Source organism: Schistocerca piceifrons, chromosome X, assembly GCF_021461385.2.
Source record: "Schistocerca piceifrons isolate TAMUIC-IGC-003096 chromosome X, iqSchPice1.1, whole genome shotgun sequence".
NCBI classification, from domain to species: domain Eukaryota; kingdom Metazoa; phylum Arthropoda; class Insecta; order Orthoptera; family Acrididae; genus Schistocerca; species Schistocerca piceifrons.
Window position 1 is genome coordinate 72,136,810 of NC_060149.1, and position 18,962 is coordinate 72,155,771.

Sequence of the window (18,962 nt, forward strand, 5' to 3'; positions counted from 1 at the left end):
TCAGATTTTTGTGCCTACGAACACGCTGAAGTCGTTTCTTCAATTTCTGAAGAGTAGCACAATACACTTCAGAGTTGATCGTTTGACCATGGGGAAGGACATCGAACAGAATAACCCCTTCAGCGTCCCAGAAGATTGTAACCATGACTTTACCGGCTGAGGGTATGGCTTTAAACTTTTTCTTGGTAGGGGAGTGGGTGTGGCGCCACTCCATTGATTGCCGTTTTGTTTCAGGTTCGAAGTGATGAACCCATGTTTCATCGCCTGTAACAATCTTTGACAAGAAATTGTCACCCTCAGCCACATGACGAGCAAGCAATTCCGCACAGATGGTTCTCCTTTGCTCTTTATGGTGTTCGGTTAGACAACGAGGGACCCAGCGGGAACAAACCTTTGAATATCCCAACTGGTGAACAATTGTGACAGCACTACCAACAGAGATGTCAAGTTGAGCACTGAGTTGTTTGATGGTGATCCGTCGATCATCTCGAACGAGTGTGTTCGCACGCTCCGCCATTGCAGGAGTCACAGCTGTGCACGGCCGGCCCGCACGCGGGAGATCAGACAGTCTTGCTTGACCTTGCGGCGATGATGACACACGCTTTGCCCAACGACTCACCGTGCTTTTGTCCACTGCCAGATCACCGTAGACATTCTGCAAGCGCCTATGAATATCTGAGATGCCCCGGTTTTCCGCCAAAAGAAACTCGATCACTGCCCGTTGTTTGCAACGCACATCCGTTACAGACGCCATTTTAACAGCTCCGTACAGCGCTGCCACCTGTCGGAAGTCAATGAAACTATACGAGACGAAGCGGGAATGTTTGAAAATATTCCACAAGAAATTTCCGGTTTTTTCAACCAAAATTGGCCGAGAAAAAAAATGTGTTGCATTACTTATTGAACTGCCCTCGTATATTTATTTGCTCACGAACTTGTTTTCGGTCTCTTAGGCCATCGTCGGATGACAACCGAATGTCGCAGTCACAAATAAAATGAGGTGCGACATGTACAAATACAATTTTCCAAAGTGGAAAATGCTCCTATCGTAGAACAAAAAAAGGAGAATATGTCCTGGGCGGAGTTAGGGATGTAAGGGAAGGGAACTACTTTTTCCACATATCTGGCAGCTTAAAAGACATGTAAATCAAAAAATCTTGACACATTCCGCTTTTTTACTTGTTAGTATTAGCACCCATGTGAGGTAACATTACGCATCGTGTCAAGTACGCTGACGTGACAGAAGTCACGAGATACCTCCTAATATCGTGTCGGACCTCCTTTTGCCCGGTGTGGTACAGCATAGACTCAACAAGTCTTGTAAGTCCCCTGCAGAAATATTGAGCCATGCCGCCTCTATAGCTCTCCATAATAGCGAATGTGTTGCTAGTGCAGGATTTTGTGCACGAACTCGCCTCTCGATTATGCCCCTTAAGTAATCGATGGTCTTAATGTCGGGCGATCTGGATGGATAATTCATTTACTCAAATTGTTCAGAAAGTTTTTCATACCAATTTCGAACAATTGTGGCTCTGTGGCATGGCGCATTGTCATCATAAAAATTCCATCGTTGTTCTGGGACATAGAGTCCATGAATGGCTACAGATGGTCTCCAAGTAGCCCATCATAACCGTTTCCAGTAAATGATCGGTTCAATTGGACCAGTGGACCCATTCCACACCATTTCAATACAGCCCTCACCATTATGGAGCCACCATCAGTTTCCACAGTGCCTTGTTGACAACCTGGGTCCATAGCTTCGTGGGGTCTGCGCCACAATCAGACCCTACCATCAGCTCTTACCGAGTGAAATCGAGACTCGTCTGGTCAGGACACGGTTTTCTAATCGTCTAGGGTTCAGCCGACATGGTCACGAGCCCAGGAGAGACGATGTCGTGCTGTGAGCAAAGGCACTCGGGTCGGTCGTCTGCTGCCATAGCTCATTAACGCCTAATCTTCATCTACATCTACATCCATACTCCGCAAGCCACCTGACGGTGTGTGGCGGAGGATACCTTGAGTACCTCTATCGGTTCTCCCTTCTATTCCATTCTCGTATTGTTCGTGGAAAGAAGGATTGTCGGTATGCCTCTGTGTGGGCTCTAATCTCTTTGATTTTATCCTCATGGTCTCTTCGCGAGATATACGTAGGAGGGAGCAATATACTGCTTGACTCTTCGGTGAAGGTATGTTCTCGAAACTTTGACAAAAGCCCGTACCGAGCTACTGAGCGTCTCTCCTGCAGAGTCTTCCACTGGAGTTTATCTATCATCTCCGTAACGCTTTCGCGATTACTAAATGATCCTGTAACGGAGCGCGCTGCTCTCCGTTGGATCTTCTCTATATTTTCTATCAACCCTATCTGGTACGGATCCCACACTGCTGAGCAGTATTCAAGCAGTGGGCGTACAAGCGTACTGTAACCTACTTCCTTTGTTTTCGGATTGCATTTCCTTAGGATTCTTCCAATGAATCTCAGTGTGGCATCTGCTTTACCGACGATCAACATTATATTTCGTCACACTGTCCTAACGGATATGTTCGTTGTATGTTCCACATGGATTCCTGTGGTTATTTGATGCATTGTTGCTAGAATGTTAGCACGCCACTGGCCTCAGTCGTTAAGTGAACGCCGTCCGTCACTACGTTATCCTTGGTGAGAGGTGATGCCCTAAATTTGGTATTCTCGGCACACTCTTGACACTGTGCATCTCGGAATATTGAATCCCCTAACGATTTCCGAAATGGAATGCCCATACGTGTAGCTACAGCTACCATTCCGCATTCAAAGTCTGTTACTTCCCGCCGTGTGGCCATAAGCACATCGAAAACCTTTCGTGTGAATCGCCTGAGTACAAATGACAGCTCTGCCAATGTCCTGCCGTTTTATACCTTGTGTATGGGATACTACCGCCAATTGTTTATGGGCATGTCGCTATCCCATGACTTTTTCTCATCTCAGTGTACAGTAACATGATAGATGATGTCCTATTATATAGCATGACACATGCCATCGTCTCATCCATTATGACGTGTGTCATTTCGAGCAATACGACATAATGTGTCATTAAAGTTTAGAATGCATGAATCCCCACTGTGGGAGATTTCCTATTATACAGGATGTTACAAAAAGATACGGCCAAACTTACAGGAAACGTTCCTCACACACAAAGAAAGAAAATATGTTATGTGGACATGTGTCCGGAAACGCTTACTTTCCATGTTAGAGCTCATTTTATTACTTCTCTTCAAATCACATTAATCATGGAATGGAAACGCACAGCATCAGAACGTACCAGCGTGACTTCAAACACTTTGTTACAGGAAATGTTCAAAATGTCCTCCGTTAGCGAGGATACATGCATCCACCCTACGTCGCATGGAATCCCTGATGCGCTGATGCAGCCCTGGAGAATGGCCCTATTGTATCACTGAAATGAGGATTGACACATTGTTGGATGAACCATTCGCAGAAGTGTACCCGTGGAGGCCAATCAGCTGCTGATAGTGCCTGCACACGCTGTACATGGTACGGAAACAACTGGTTCTGCCGTAGCACTCTCCATACAGTGACGTGGTCAACGTTACCTTGTACAGCAGCAACTTCTCTGACGCTGACATTAGGGTTATCGTCAACTGCACGAAGAATTGCCTCGTCCATTCCAGGTGTCCTCGTCGTTCTAGGTCTTCCCCAGTCTCGAGTCATAGGCTGGAATGTTCCGTGCTCCCTAAGGCGCCGATCAATTGCTTCGAACGTCTTCCTGTCTGGACACCTTCGTTCTGGAAATCTGTCTCGATACAAACGTACCGCGCCACGGCTATTGCCCCGTGCTAATTCATACATCAAATGGGCATCTGCCAACTCCGCATTTGTAAACATTGCACTGACTGCAAAACCACGTTCGTGATGAACACTAACCTGTTGATGCTACGTACTGATGTGCTTGATGCTAGTACTGTGGAGCAATGAGTCGCATGTCAACACAAGCACCGAAGTCAACATTATCTTCCTTCAATTGGGCAAACTGGCGGTGAATCGAGGAAGTACAGTACATACTGACGAAACTAAGCTCTAACATGGAAATTAAGGGTTTCCGGATCCATGTCCACATAACATCTTTTCTTTATCTGTGTGTGAGGAATGTTTCCTGAAAGTTTGGCCGTACCTTTTCGTAACACCCTGTAGATGCACCCAAACTTACGGATACTTTCTATTGTAGATGCATTTCACTCTCAAGCAGCACGTAAAGCTATTTCTATTTGTTCTTACGCCCATCACCATAAATGTAGCAGAGGGTGGATTTGGGGGAGAAATAGTCCTTTCGGGGAAAAAAGTCAATCCCGCCAACCAAAAATCCAAAAATTGCTTTAGCCCTCCCCCCCCCCTTCCCCAGCAATAAATCCATCCCCAGAAAAACGTTTTTAGCTGTTACACACATGCGCTTTAGCCATATGTTGTATATTGCTTACTGTGGTTCGCAAAATTTCTTGATTTTTGGCACAGGATCAAGGATTTAGTCTGTAAACTACAAGATGTGGGTGTGCCAAACCATGCAGCTAAGAGAGATCACTGGACTGGGGAATTAGAGTTAATTCGTAAAAAAATGTGAATATATCAAGATTTAAATGTCTTTGAAGCTGTCATATAAGTTGGAAAGCTCTAGTTACCTTCTTTTACATTCCTAACTCTGCCCAGAACGTAGTCGCGCTTTTTTGCGCTATTATAGGCGCATGTTCCATACTGGTTTCCAAATTTAACTCTACCATAATTTTGACATTACACCACCATAGCTTCACAACCTATGTGGATTACTGTTGAGCCAGCCTACGACTATTCCATTATAGGTGTTTCTATTGCCTTTCGAACCATGTTGCCTGAGTTGGGCATCATCAGTCTAGCGTCTCTACGGTTATGTGCCTGGTATGGTTGAACCTGTCCAGTATAGCCAATTGTGTCCTCAGAGCGCACGAGCCTCACCATCATGTGTTTCATAGTCTTAATTTTTATTATTTTGCTATACATTTTTAAATTTTTATTTTTTATTTTATTGTTCTTTTTTTAAATTTTTTGTTTTATTGTTACACACATTTTATTCGTATATGCATGAGGCTGTATACGTAAATATATGAAAAATAGCCATATATACTTAATACAGCGCACAAAATAACAGCAAACATAAATATGATATCGTACGAAATATTAAATACTCTGTGAAGGAGGGAGGAGGAGATTAGTGTTTAACGTCCCGTCGACAACGAGGTCATTAGAGACGGAGCGCAAGCTCGGGTTAGGGAAGGACGGGGAAGGAAACCGGCCGTGCTCTTTCATTTCAAAGGAACCATCCCGGCATTTGCCTGAAAGGATTTAGGGAAATCACGGAAAACCTAAATCAGGATGGCCGGAGACGGGATTGAACCGTCGTCCTCCCGAATGCGAGTCCAGTGTGCTAACCACTGCGCCACCTCGCTCGGTAAAATAAATACTCTGTGAAGTTGCTGATCACAAACTATGTAAGTAGTTTATGTTACGTAGAGAAACTTACGATATGACCATATTACATAAATAAACTTACTTAAAAGCTTATTGTATCGCAAGCTGAACGATTCATGTAACAAATAATAAACTACTGAAAAGCATACATCTTGTTACTATCTCTTATCTTAAAATTCTTGTCATTGTCTATTTAAAGTATGCAATAATAAAAACTGAAAATTAAGACACGGCCGCTAGAAAAACCTCATGTGAATAATTTTGGCGAGAAACATTGCAACAACCAATCCGAATTAAGTATGAGTATGACTGGCTGAAATAAGCAGAAGGACTACGAAACAATGTACGCACGACAAAATACTATCAAGCTGAAACGTTAAACATTTTATTGGCTGTGATCGAGCAACGGTACGCAATTTAATTACAGAACGTATATACAGCAACTTCGGTTGCACAACATTTTGTCAGTTGACCATGATGTGATTACATGTATTCCATGTAACTTTGTATTCTGATGAAGATTGCGATAGCGCCATCGAAACAGTGGTCAATCGCCAAAATTTTGTGCAACCGAAGTGGCTGTATATACGTTCAGTAATTGCTATAAAGCCAGCATCTCGTGGTCGTGCGGTAGCGTTCTCGCTTCCCACGCCCGGGTTCCCGGGTTCAATACCCGGCGGGGTCAGGGATTTTCTCTGCCTCGTGATGGCTGGGTGTTGTGTGCTGTCCTAAGGTTAGTTAGGTTTAAGTAGTTCTAAGTTCTAGGGGACTGATGACCAAAGATGTTAAGTCCCATAGTGCTCAGAGCCAATTGCTATAAAGTTTTCGATCCTGTACGAAAATTGACGAACGTAAACTTGTTTTGTGAGAAAATAAATTTTCTACAAGATAGCATGGTAATTTTTGAAGAAAACGCAGTAAAACATTTTCTGTTGTTTAGAAATAAGATGATCTTTCTGCTGAGACTCGTTTTTATAGCAATTTTTGTGTTAGTTAATTTTCTGTGCGGTCATCGAAAAATCTTTAAATGCTCGGTCAAACAGTATATCATTTTGTACAGGGCTGGGCATAATTCTGGTTTGGTACATGATTTGTTTTGCACCTCACTGGTGAATAAATCTTTAACGTAAAACAACGAAAAGATAATCAATTGCAATAACCAGTTTTTTTATTACATTATGTGATCAAAAGTACCCGGACACCTCCAAAAACATACGTTTTCCATATTAGGTGCATTGTACTGCCACCTACTGCCACGTACTCCATATCAGCGACCTCAGTAGTCGTTAGCCATCGTGAGAGAGCAGAATCGGGCGCTCCGCAGAACTCACGGACTTCGAACGTGGTCAGGTGATTGGGTGTCACTTGTGTCAGTTGTCTGTACGCGAAAATTCCACACACCTAAACATCGCTAGCTCCATTGTTTCCGAAGTGATAGAGAAGTGGAAACGTGAAGAGACACGTCCAGCACGAAAGCGTACATGCCGACCTCGTCTATTGACTGACAGAGACCGCCGACAATTGAAGATGATCGTAATGTGTAATAGGCAGACATCTATCCAGACCATCCCAAAGGAATTCCAAACTGCATCAGGATCCACTGCAAGTACTATGACAGTTAGGGGGGAGGTGAGAAAACTTGGATTTCAATGTCGAGCGGCTACTCCTAAGCCACCCATCACGTCAGTAAATGCCAAACGACGCCTCGCTTGGTGTAAGGGGCGTAAACAATGGACGATTGAACAATGGAAAAACGTTGTGTGGAGTGATGAATCACGGTACACAATGTGGCGATCCGATGGCAGGGTGTGGGTATGGTGACTGCCCGGTCAACGTCATCTGCCAGCATGTGTAGTGCCAGCAGTAAAATTCGTAGGCGGTGGTGTTATGGTGTAGTCGTGTTATTCATGGAGGGGGCTTACACCCCTTGTTGTTTTACGTGGCACTATCACAGAACAGGCCAACATTAATGTTTTAAGCACCTTCTTGCTTCCCACTGTTGAACAGCAATTCGGGGTTGGCGATTGCATCTTCCAACACGATCGAGCACCTTTCCATAATGCACGGCCTGTGGCGGAGTGGTTACATGTCAATAACACCCCTGTAATGGACCGGCCTGCACAGAATCTTGACATGAATTTTATAGAACACCTTTGGGATGTTTTGGAATGCCGACTTAATGCCTGCCCTCACCGACCGACATCGATACCTCTCCTCAGTGCAGCACTCCGTGAAGAAAGGGCTGCCATTCCCCAAGAAACCTTCCAACACCTGATTGAACGTATACTTACGAGAGTGGAAGCTGTAATCAAGGCTAAGAGTGGGCCAACACCATACTGAATTCCAGCATTACCGATTGAGGGCGCCACTAGCTTGTAAGTCATTTTCAGCCCGGTGTCCGGATACTTTTGATCACATAGTGTAAATCAAAATGTCGCGCTTGAGATGTAACGCATTTGGACGAATCAGTTTCGTGTGCGAACGCGTGATTTTTCTTACTAAAACATGAACGAAGAAAGATTGTTGCAAAAACTACTCTTAATTACTGTTAAAAATATGTTTTTTTATTATCGACTGTATCACTTTAAACCGTCTCGGCACTTGCGATTCGCGTGAAACCTGAGTTTGCGTGCATTTTATGTGAAATTTTTGACCGTTTTATTGTGGCAATGGACACAGCTTTCACAAAAAACAGGACGACCATTAATTACACGTATTTGTGTACATTCTTACAAAATTTGAACCGATTCGCGTAAGTTTGAAACATAGAAATAGCAAGCGTAATAAAACTCACGAAAAACGTGTTTATTGCATGTAAAATATTAATATATTATATATTGATATTATATATTCCGATCTTACGTGCAATAAACACGTTTTTCGTGAGTTTTATTACGCATGCTCCTTCTATGTTTCAAACTTATGAGAATATATATATATATATATATATATATACATGAAAACGAGTTTTCAGTTTTATTATATGAATGCACTTTTTATTTATTTGATTCAGCTTAAACCGTTCCCGCATATTCAGTTCATGTAAGAACGACTTTTACGTGCTACATTTAGCTCGACCTTAAACCATCCTTCTCGACAACGGATAAATATTACGGGCCAAAAAAGTCTTCTTTTGACTTTATCCAATCATCATCCTGGGTGCAAAGTTTGAACCGATTCATATGAGTTTAAAGTATAGAAGAGGCGTGCTTCAACAAACTCCCAGAATAACCAGTTTTTTGCACATAAAATCCAAACGAAGGAAGATTTTTCAAACGGTTAAAACATGTCTTAGGCCACGACGGCTGGATCAAATTTTAACCATCAGTCTCGCTCCCATCCTTAGTTATTTAAGGATGACTGTTTTTGCTCGTAAAATTAGAACAAGGGTAACTGTTTTTGCATACAACCCGAGCGGTGCACATACAAATGGTGCCATTATTTGAGTATTAATTTCAGCCCAATTAGAATCTTTTGCAAAAGAAAATAATCGATTCGCACAAATTCCCTGGCATCAGATCCTGTTCGTCTTTCAAAAATTGCTTAATGTACTATAACACAGCTACAGTACAACGGATGTTTGAATGGATAAACAAATGGCCGCTGGTCCGGAATAAACCAAAAACCTTTTACGCCCTGTTCCTAGCTCAAATAGGAACCGAGCACCAACACTCCCCAGCCAGGGATTCTGCGTGCGGCCTTTTCATACATATTTGTTTGATGACATCCATAGCGTTTATATAAGAGAGTATTACATTTTATGGCACTCAGAAATGACTAAATTTAACCGAAAACTGGAAATAAAGTTGAATTCACCACTTTAATCAAATATTTATATAACTAAAACTTAATTTACCAGAGAGGAAAAAGGAAATTAAGTTTGGTCTTTTAATACTATCAAGAACACTACACAGCAGTCGGATATGGTACGTGAAATTCAGAAGCCAAATATCAAACTGGTAAATCAGTACCAAGCAACTATAAAAATTTCTCGAGAAAATCGTCTTTGAAGTATCCCCACCAACTCTAACACCCTAAACGTAAAGTAGCGTGCCTCTGTGGCAGAATTCTCGTCTGGTGTGAAGGGATTCTGCATTCGGTTCTCATCCGATGCAAATTTTTAAACAAAGGTGCACGCTCTACTAGCATTTCCGTGAAGTGTAAAATACATAAGATGGGAAAATATCAATAGCGCTAGAGAATGGTAACCATTGGTTCGAATTTCGTTTCGATAATTATTTTTTCGTCCTTTTCTCCTTTTTCACTGAGAATACCTACGTCATTTAAATACAAAATTCATCAAATATATGCTAATTAAGACACATATAATTGTCATTTTCATGAAAAATGCAGGTCTTCTTATTTAAATATCGCACCAAAAAGTCCAGTTTTAGTTGAAAATATAAATTCATAATTATCAATACTTTATAAAATATCTTTAATCAAGGTTTTTTAAATAAAAAACGTTAAAATTAATTATTTTCGTCCTTATGTATTTTACGCTTCGCTGAAACGCTAGTAGAACCTGCACCTACGTTTACAATTTTACCACAGCCAGGAATTGAAGTCAGGCTATGCATGTGGTAGGCGAGCATTCTACTACGCAACATGCGGCCCGGTTGAGAGAAGGCCTCCCTTTACGGTATTAAAGATGTTCGGATAACTTCAAAGACGATTTTCTAGAGAATTTTTGGGAGTTGTGTCTAAGAGCCTAAGGTGACTGATATTTGAATTCTGAAAATCACGTAGCATAAATATAAAAAAATTATAAAAATTCGATTGTCATGTGCTCTTGTAAGTTGCAATTCCATGACATGTTTATTTGTTTCAAGTATTTCCATTAGGATCATCTGTCTGCTTTTCTTAACAGTGCGTAAAGCATCACAATCTGTAAAATATGGGTGGTTTTCTATTTAAAGATATTCAGCAAGGGTTGAACCTGTCTTCCTTAATCTCAAGCTTCTTTCATGTTCAGATAATTTAACTGCCATAATCCTCCCTGACCGACGAGCCTATTAGTTCTCCATAGTGATTACATGTGTTTTTATACTCTCCAAAGGCTTTTTCCAATAACAGCATAGCATAATTTTTATTCAGTAGTAAAAATGAATTGCTACTGGAAAGTTCAATTAATGCTAAATATTAAAGTTCAGTCAAACACTACAGTGCAATATCCGCTTGATTCTGCTGAACTTAGCAACCTCACACACGCAGCCAACTGCAGTACGCAAGTGATGGAGGAGGATGTGGAATGGGAAGGGGAAACGGAACGTTACATTTTATTGCAGAATTAAAATCAGTGTGATGTTTAGGCGCACGTGAAAAAACTAGTCAAACGTGAAGCTCTTTTAAGAGTAAAAGTAAACGCCTTTCAAAAACTACTCGGGGCTTGATACCTAACGTGTTCCTTCATTTTATCAGCACAACACTATTAAAGAGACTTAACAAAGAAAATAGCTATCAAAAACACTCACTATTCGTTGGAGGCGGACTCTATACAACAAATAATCGCCTTCATTTGGAGTGAAAAGTCTAACGGAAAGATGTCTCCCCTCATACAGTACTGGCCATTAAAATTGCTACACCACGAAGTTGACGTGCTACAGACGCGAAATTTAACCAACAGTAAGAAGATGCTGTGATATGCAAATGATTAGCTTTTCAGAGCATTCACACAAGGTTGGCACCGGTGGCGACACCTACAACGTGCTGACATGAGGAAAGTTTCCAACCGATTTCTCATACACAAACAGCAGTTGACCGGCGTTGCCTGGTGAAACGTTGTTGCGATGCCTCGTGTAAGGAGGAGAAATGCGTACCATCACGTTTCCGACTTTGATAAAGGTCGGATTGTAGCCTATCGCGATTGCGGTTTATCGTATCGCGACATTGCTGCTCGCGTTGGTCGAGATCCAATGAATGTTAGCAGAATATGGAATCGGTGGGTTCAGGAGGGTAATACGGAACGCCGTGCTGGATCCCAACGGCCTCGTATGACTAGCAGTCGAGATGACAGGCATCTTATCCGCATGGCTGTAACGGATCGTGCAGCCACGTCTCGATCCCTGAGTCAACACATGGGCACGTTTGCAAGACAACAACCATCTGCACGAACAGTTCGACGACGTTTGCAGCAACATGGACTATCAGCTCGGAGACCATGGCTGTGGTTACCCTTGACGCTGCATCACAGACAGGAGCGCCTGCGATGGTGTACTCAACGACGAACCTGGGTGCACGAATGGCAAAACGTCATTTTTTCGGATGAATCCAGGTTCTGTTTACAGCATCATGATGGTCGCATCCGTGTTTGGCGACATGGCGGTCAACGCACATTGGAAGCGTGTATTCGTCATCGCCATACTGGCGTATCACTCGGCGTGATGGTATGGGGTGCCATTGGTTACACGTCTCGGTCACCTCTTGTTCGCATTGACGGCACTTTGAACAGTGGACGTTATATTTCAGATGTGTTACGACCCGTGGCTCTACCCTTCATTCGATCCCTGCGAAACCCTACATTTCAGCAAGATAATGTACGACCGCATGTTGCAGGTCCTGTACGGGCTTTTCTGGATACAGAAAATGTTCGACTGCTGCTCCGGCCAGCACATTCTCCAGATCTCTCACCAATTGAAAACGTCTGGTCAATGGTGGCCGAGCAACTAGCTCGTCACAATACGCCAGTCACTACTCTTGATGAACTGTGGTATCGTGTTGAAGCTGCATGGGCAGCTGTACATGTACACGCCATCCAAGCTCTGTTTGACTCAATGCCCAGGCGTATCAAGGCCCTTTTTACGGCCAGAGGTGGTTGTTCTTGGTACTGATGTTAAGGATCTAGGCACCCAAGTTTCGTGAAAAAGTAGTCAAATGTCAGTTCTAGTATAATATATTTGTCCAATGAATACCCGTTTATCATCTGCATTTCTTCTTGGTGTAGCAATTTTAATGGCCAGTAGTGTATAAATCTGCATGTAGCTCAAGAATACGGAATACACTGTCTGAAAAAAAAAGTGAAGCACGCAGTACGAAAGCAAGAAACGAAATGAAACTTCGACGGGTGAGAGGATATATGATGTTACTGCAGTGATTACAAAATCGAGTAAAATTTACAAAGAATTTGGCATATGAGTTCACTTATCGGTATGATGTTGTATCGCCTCTGGCCTGGATGCATGCACTGATTCGGTTCGGTCGGGTGTCATAATCCTGTCGTACCGTCTCCAGAGGCAAGTTGGCCAACAGCTGTTCCAAATAGTCCATGACATCCTAGATACTGGCACTGGGACGGAGGTGACGTCAGAGCTATCGGGGACAGATCTGGAAAGCTCGCTGGCCATGGGAGCACCTGAACATCACGCAGACAGTCCTTAGTGACACGTGCCACTTGTGGTGGAGCATTGTCGTATTGAAAAATGTCACCATGTGCTGTACCGACAGAGGCAACACATGAGGAATCATGATGCCCGTGACGTACCGTTGTGCTATCAGAGTTCCATCAGTCACTACCAGCTATGAACTAAGGTCATATCCGATGGCTCCCTACCTCATGACGCCAGGAGTAACACCAGTGCTTCTCTCCAAAACATTGAACGAATAGGGATTATCCTGAGGTCACTGCCATACTCGCCGACGATGGTCATCTTGGTTGGTCCAGAACCGCGATTTATCGTCGAACACAGTACGACGCCATTCATTAGCAATCCATGCTTCCCAGTCACGGCGCCACGGCAAACGCAGCCATTTACGCCGTGGTGTTAACGGAAGCGTACACATCCGACCAACGGTGCAGGATGACAAAGAATGTTGTGAGTCAATTACTTCTTCTCGAGCAGGAGGCGCAGATGTGGAGGGGTTAAGATGTTCTTAGTGTTCAGTACTGTGGTCCTCGCTTGTGATGGTCAGACGTGCCCGACGAGAATTTTGACAGCGAGTATGCTTGCCCTCGTGTTGCGATGCAGTGCAACATCGGGCCAGTCCCTTTAAAACTCGGTCAGGCGATGATACGAGGGGCGTTTGAAAAGTCCGTGCAAAAATAAAGACTACTTACGTGTTTGGGGTAAACCTTCTTTATTTTTCGACATAGTCTCCTTTTAGACTTATGCACTTCGTACAACGCTGTTCTAGTTTGTTGATCTCCTACGAATAATAGGAATTTTCCAAGTCTGCAAAATAGTTATTATCTGCTGCAATCACCTCCTCGTTCGAATAAAATCTTTGTATCGCCAGCCATTTCTTCATATTGGAGAATGATACGAGGGGCCTTTGAAAAGTCCGTGCAAAAATAAAGACTACTTGCGTGTTTGGGGTAAACCTTCTTTATTTTTCGACATAGTCTCCTTTTAGACTTATGCACTTCGTACAACGCTGCTCTAGTTTGTTGATCTCCTACGAATAATAGGAATTTTCCAAGTCTGCAAAATAGTTATTATCTGCTGCAATCACCTCCTCGTTCGAATAAAATCTTTGTATCGCCAGCCATTTCTTCATATTGGAGAATGATACGAGGGGCCTTTGAAAAGTCCGTGCAAAAATAAAGACTACTTGCGTGTTTGGGGTAAACCTTCTTTATTTTTCGACATAGTCTCCTTTTAGACTTATGCACTTCGTACAACGCTGTTCTAGTTTGTTGATCTCCTACGAATAATAGGAATTCTCCAAGTCTGCAAAATAGTTATTAGCTGCTGCAATCACCTCCTCTTTCGAATAAAATCTTTGTATCGCCAGCCATTTCTTCAAATTGGTGAATGATACGAGGGGAGCCAAGTCTGGAAATTAGGGGGGATGTGAAACGAGTTGGAATCCTATTTCCATTAAATTTGTGACCATAACTGCTGAGGTGTGTGCTGGTGCACTGTCATGATGGAAAAGGACTTTTCTTGCGGTCAAATCGCCGGCGTTTTTCTTGCAGCTCGGTTTTCAAACGGTCCAATAACGATGAATAATATGCACCTGTAATAGTTTTAGCCTTTTCCAGATAGTCGATGAGGATTATCCCTTACGAATCCCAAAAGACAGTCGCCATAACCTTTCCGGCTGAAGGAATGGTCTTTGTCCTTTTTGGTGCAGATTCTCCCTTGGTAACCCATTGTTTAGATTGTTACATGGTCTCAGGAGTATAGTAATGTATCCATGTTTCATCCACAGTGACGAAACGACGCTTAAAGTCCTGCGGATTCTTCCTGAACAGCTGCAAACAATCCTTCCAACACTTCACACGATTCTGTGTCAAGTGTGAGCAATCAAGGAACCCATCTTGCGGAGAGCTTTCTCATGTCCAAATGCTTATGCAAAATATTATGTACCCGTTCATTCGAGATGGCCATAGCACTAGCAATCTCACGCACCTTAACTCTTCTGTCATCCATCACCATATCATGGATTTTATCAATGATTTCTGGAGTCATAACCTCCACAGGGCGTCCAGAACGTTCAGCATCGCATGTGCCCATATGACCACTATAAACCACTTATAAACTGTTCTAATCGAAAGTGCAGAGTCAACGTAATGTTTATCAAGCTTCTCTTTAGTCTCCTGAGGCGTTTTGCCTTTCATAAAGTAATGTTTAATCATCACACGAAATTCCTTTTCGTCCATTTTTTGACAATTATTCGACTTCCTTGCTTCACACGAATGCCAAACTCAAAGAAATCGACCAATATGGCTGAAACTTGGTGTGCGTTCTTTCCAAAGATGCTACTAACTACACGTGACCTCGATACGCGCCGATGGTGCCATCTCTCGGGCTTTGCACGGACTTTTCAAACGCCCCTCGTAACTCAGTCTCACTCCAATATATGGCACTCCCCGTCCTTTAAAGCAATCACTTAATATCAGTCACTGTTCATGCCCTTTACATAACCTTCCTTGCCTGGTAACAACACTAAACACGAAAAATAGTAATGCACTGTGATGGACTTTCTACCTATTACAGAGAAATACAACTCAATCATTTACATACCCGCCGATGATGTGTACATGTGAAGAGTTACGTTGACATTTGACCCTCTCTTCTGTGTGCTTTACTTTTTTTGTCAGGCGGTGTACATTCAATACTAAACTATCCAGTCACATTAATGTGACCACCTGTCAAAAGCTTGAATAACATCTTTTGCAGCACGATCCGCTGCCAGACGTGTAGAAAGAGAGTCAATGAGGTTCTGTAAAACACCGACAGGGATATTGAGCCATGCGGACTCCAGTGTCATGAGCAGCTGCACCAGCATTCTCGGTTCGGGATCCGTGTCGCGAGCAGCCCGATCGAGGTGGCTCTACAGATTCTAGATCGGGTTTAAATCCGCCAGGAGAGGACGTAAAGACATAATGGTGCTCCTCGAACCACGCGCGTACGCTGCGAGCTGTGTGACACTTTGCATTGTCCTGCTGGTAGATACCATTCTACCGAAGAAAAACAAACGGCAAATAGGGGTCGACATAATCCTCACGGATAGATGCACACTTGTGTTGATCCATTGTGCCTTCCATAATGACGAGATCACCCAGAAAATGCCACGAAAACATTCCCCAAACCATAACGTTCCCTCCTCCGGCCTGGACCCTTCTGACGATCCAGTTGACATCTGTCCGAAGGGTTATAAAACGTGAATCATCTGAAAAGGCGTCCGCCCCTGGTAACTGAGCGACGGAATGTCATACCTAGCGGCCCGGGTTCGATACCCGGCTGGGTCGGCGATTTTCTCCGCTCAGGGACTGGGTGTTGCGTTCTCCTTATCATCATCATTTCATAACCATCGACATGCAAGTCGCAGAAATGGTGTCAACGGGAGGCCCTAGCCACACGGCATCTACATCTACATTTACATACATACTCCGCAATCCGCCATACGGTGCGTGGCGGAGGGTACCTCGTACCACAACTAGCATCTTCTCTCCCTGTTCCGCTCCCAAACAGAACGAGGGAAAAATGACTGCCTATATGCCTATGTACGAGCCCTAATCTCTCTTATCTTATCTTTGTGGTCTTTCCACGAAATGTAAGTTGGTGGCAGTAAAATTGTACTGCAGTCAGCCTTAAATGCTGGTTCTCTAAATTTCCTCAGTAGCGATTCACGAAAAGAACGCCTCCTTTCCTCTAGAGACACCCACCCGAGTTCCTGAAGCATTTCCGTAACACTCGCGTGATGATCAAACCTACCAGTAACAAATCTAGCAGCCCGCGTCTGAATTGCTTCTATGTCCTCCCTCAATCCGACCTGATAGAGATCCCAAACGCCCGAGCAGTACTCAATAATAGGTCGTATTAGTGTTTTATAAGCGGTCTCCTTTACAGATGAACCACATCTTCCCAAAATTCTACCAATGAACCGAAGACGACTATCCGACTTCCCCACAGCTGCCATTACATGCTTGTGCCACTTCATATCGCTCTGCAATGTTACGCCCAAATATTTAATCGACGTGACTGTGTCAAGCGCTACACTACTAATGGAGTATTCAAATATTACGGGATTCTTTTTCCTATTCATCTGCATTAATTTACATTTATCTATATTTAGAGTTAGCTGCCATTCTTTACACCAATCACAAATCCTGTCCAAGTCATCTTCTATCCTCCTACAGTCACTCAACGACGACATCTTCCCGTACACCACAGCATCATCAGCCGCACATTGCTATCCACCCTATCCAAAAGGTCATTTATGTAGATAGAAAACAACAGCGGACCTACCTGGCACACCAGATGAGACCCTCACCTCCGATGAACACTCACCATCGAGGACAACGTACTGGCTTCTATTACTTAAGAAGTCTTCGAGCCACTCACATACTTGGGAACCAATCCCATATGCTCGTACCTTAGTTAGGAGTTTGCAGTGGGGCACCGAGTCAAACACTTTCCGGAAGTCAAGGAATATGGCATCCGTCTGATACCCTTCATCCATGGTTCGCAAGATATCATGTGGCAAAGGGCGAGCTGCGTTTCGCAGGAGCGATGCTTTCTAAAGCCGTGCTGATGCACGGACAGCAACTTTTCTGTCTCAAGGAAATTCATTATATTCGAACTGAGAATATGTTCGAGAATCCTGCAACCAACCGATGTTAAGGATATTGGTCTGTAATTCTGAGGATCCGTCCTTCTACCCTTCTTATATACAGGCGTCACCTGCGCTGTTTTCCAGTCGCTCGGGACTTTTGCGTTGGGCAAGAGATTCGCGATAAATGCAAGCTAAGTAAGGAGCCAATGCAGTAAAGTAGTATCTGTAAAACTGAATTGGAATCCCATCAGGACCTGGCGATTTATTTATTTTCAACCCATTCAGCTGTTTCACAAACCCAGGGATGTCTATCATTATGTCCTCCATACGGGAATCTGTACGAGACTCAAACGGCGGTATGTTTGTACGATTCTCCTGCGTGAAAAATTTCTCATTTCTCATTTCCATCTGAAAAGGCCACCTGTCGCCACTCAGTGCAAGTCCAGTTGCGGTACCGGCGTGCAAATTCCAGACTTCGTCGCCGATGAACAGCAGTCAGCATGAGTGCATGAGCCAGGCGCCTGCTGCGGAGGCCCATATGCAGCAACGTTCACTGAACAGTCGTTGAGGAGACACTGACGGTAGCCCCATGGTTAACCTGGGCGGTCAGTTGCTCAACAGTTGCACGCCCATTGGCCTGTAAACGTCTCCGCAGCAGACGTTCACCCCTATCAGCTTTGGCCCTTGGTGCACCACAGTCGCATTTGCGTCGTTTTTCAATAGCGCCCATTTTGCCACGGTAGGACGCTGACAGTTTGCAAACAGCCGTTTCGGAAACGCTTCAACTCTTGGCCCGAAAGCCAATGACCATGCCCTTCTGGACATCAGATAAATCGCTCCGTTTCCACATTACGACGACTGCACTGTTACCTGCGATTTATATGCCCTCCACAGCTTTGAGTGGTTATTGCATGTTGACGTGGAACAGAGGCGGTGGTCACATTAATGTGACTGGACGGTATACAAATAAAAATTTTGACATAAATATCCTCAATATAACTTAAGGCTGTGCCTTTGATGTCAGCTATTATTTTGAAGAATAGGAAGTGGGATAGAAAGAAAGGGACTAACGAAATGAATACAATGAATACATTCTTTCTGAAAAATGAAACAACATTTTCACTGTACCTTTCTTATTCATAGTGAATCTCTTACTAAGCAGTGTGCACATCAATCTACATCTTCATCTACGCCTACATTTACGTGATTACTCTGCTATTCACAATAAAGTGCCTTGCAGGGGGTTCAATGAACCACCTTCAAGCTGACTCACTACCGTTCCACTCTCGAACGGCACAAGGGAAAAATGAGCACTTAAATTTTTCTGTGTGAGCCCTGATTTCTCTTATTGTATCGTGATGATCATTTCTCCCTATGTAAGTGGATGGCAACAGAATGTTTTCGCAATCGGAGGAGTAAACTGGTGATTGAAATTTCATAAGAAGATCCCGTCATAACGAAAAACGCCTTT

At 43.5% G+C, this 18,962-nt stretch overlaps 1 protein-coding gene across 1 annotated transcript in view; it reads right to left on the minus strand.

Annotated features, from left to right (window-relative positions):
- LOC124722180 (dynein axonemal heavy chain 5) overlaps window positions 1-18,962 on the minus strand; it is an 843,802-nt gene that overhangs the window by 89,772 nt on the left and 735,068 nt on the right. The gene's annotated exons all lie outside the window — the stretch shown is intronic.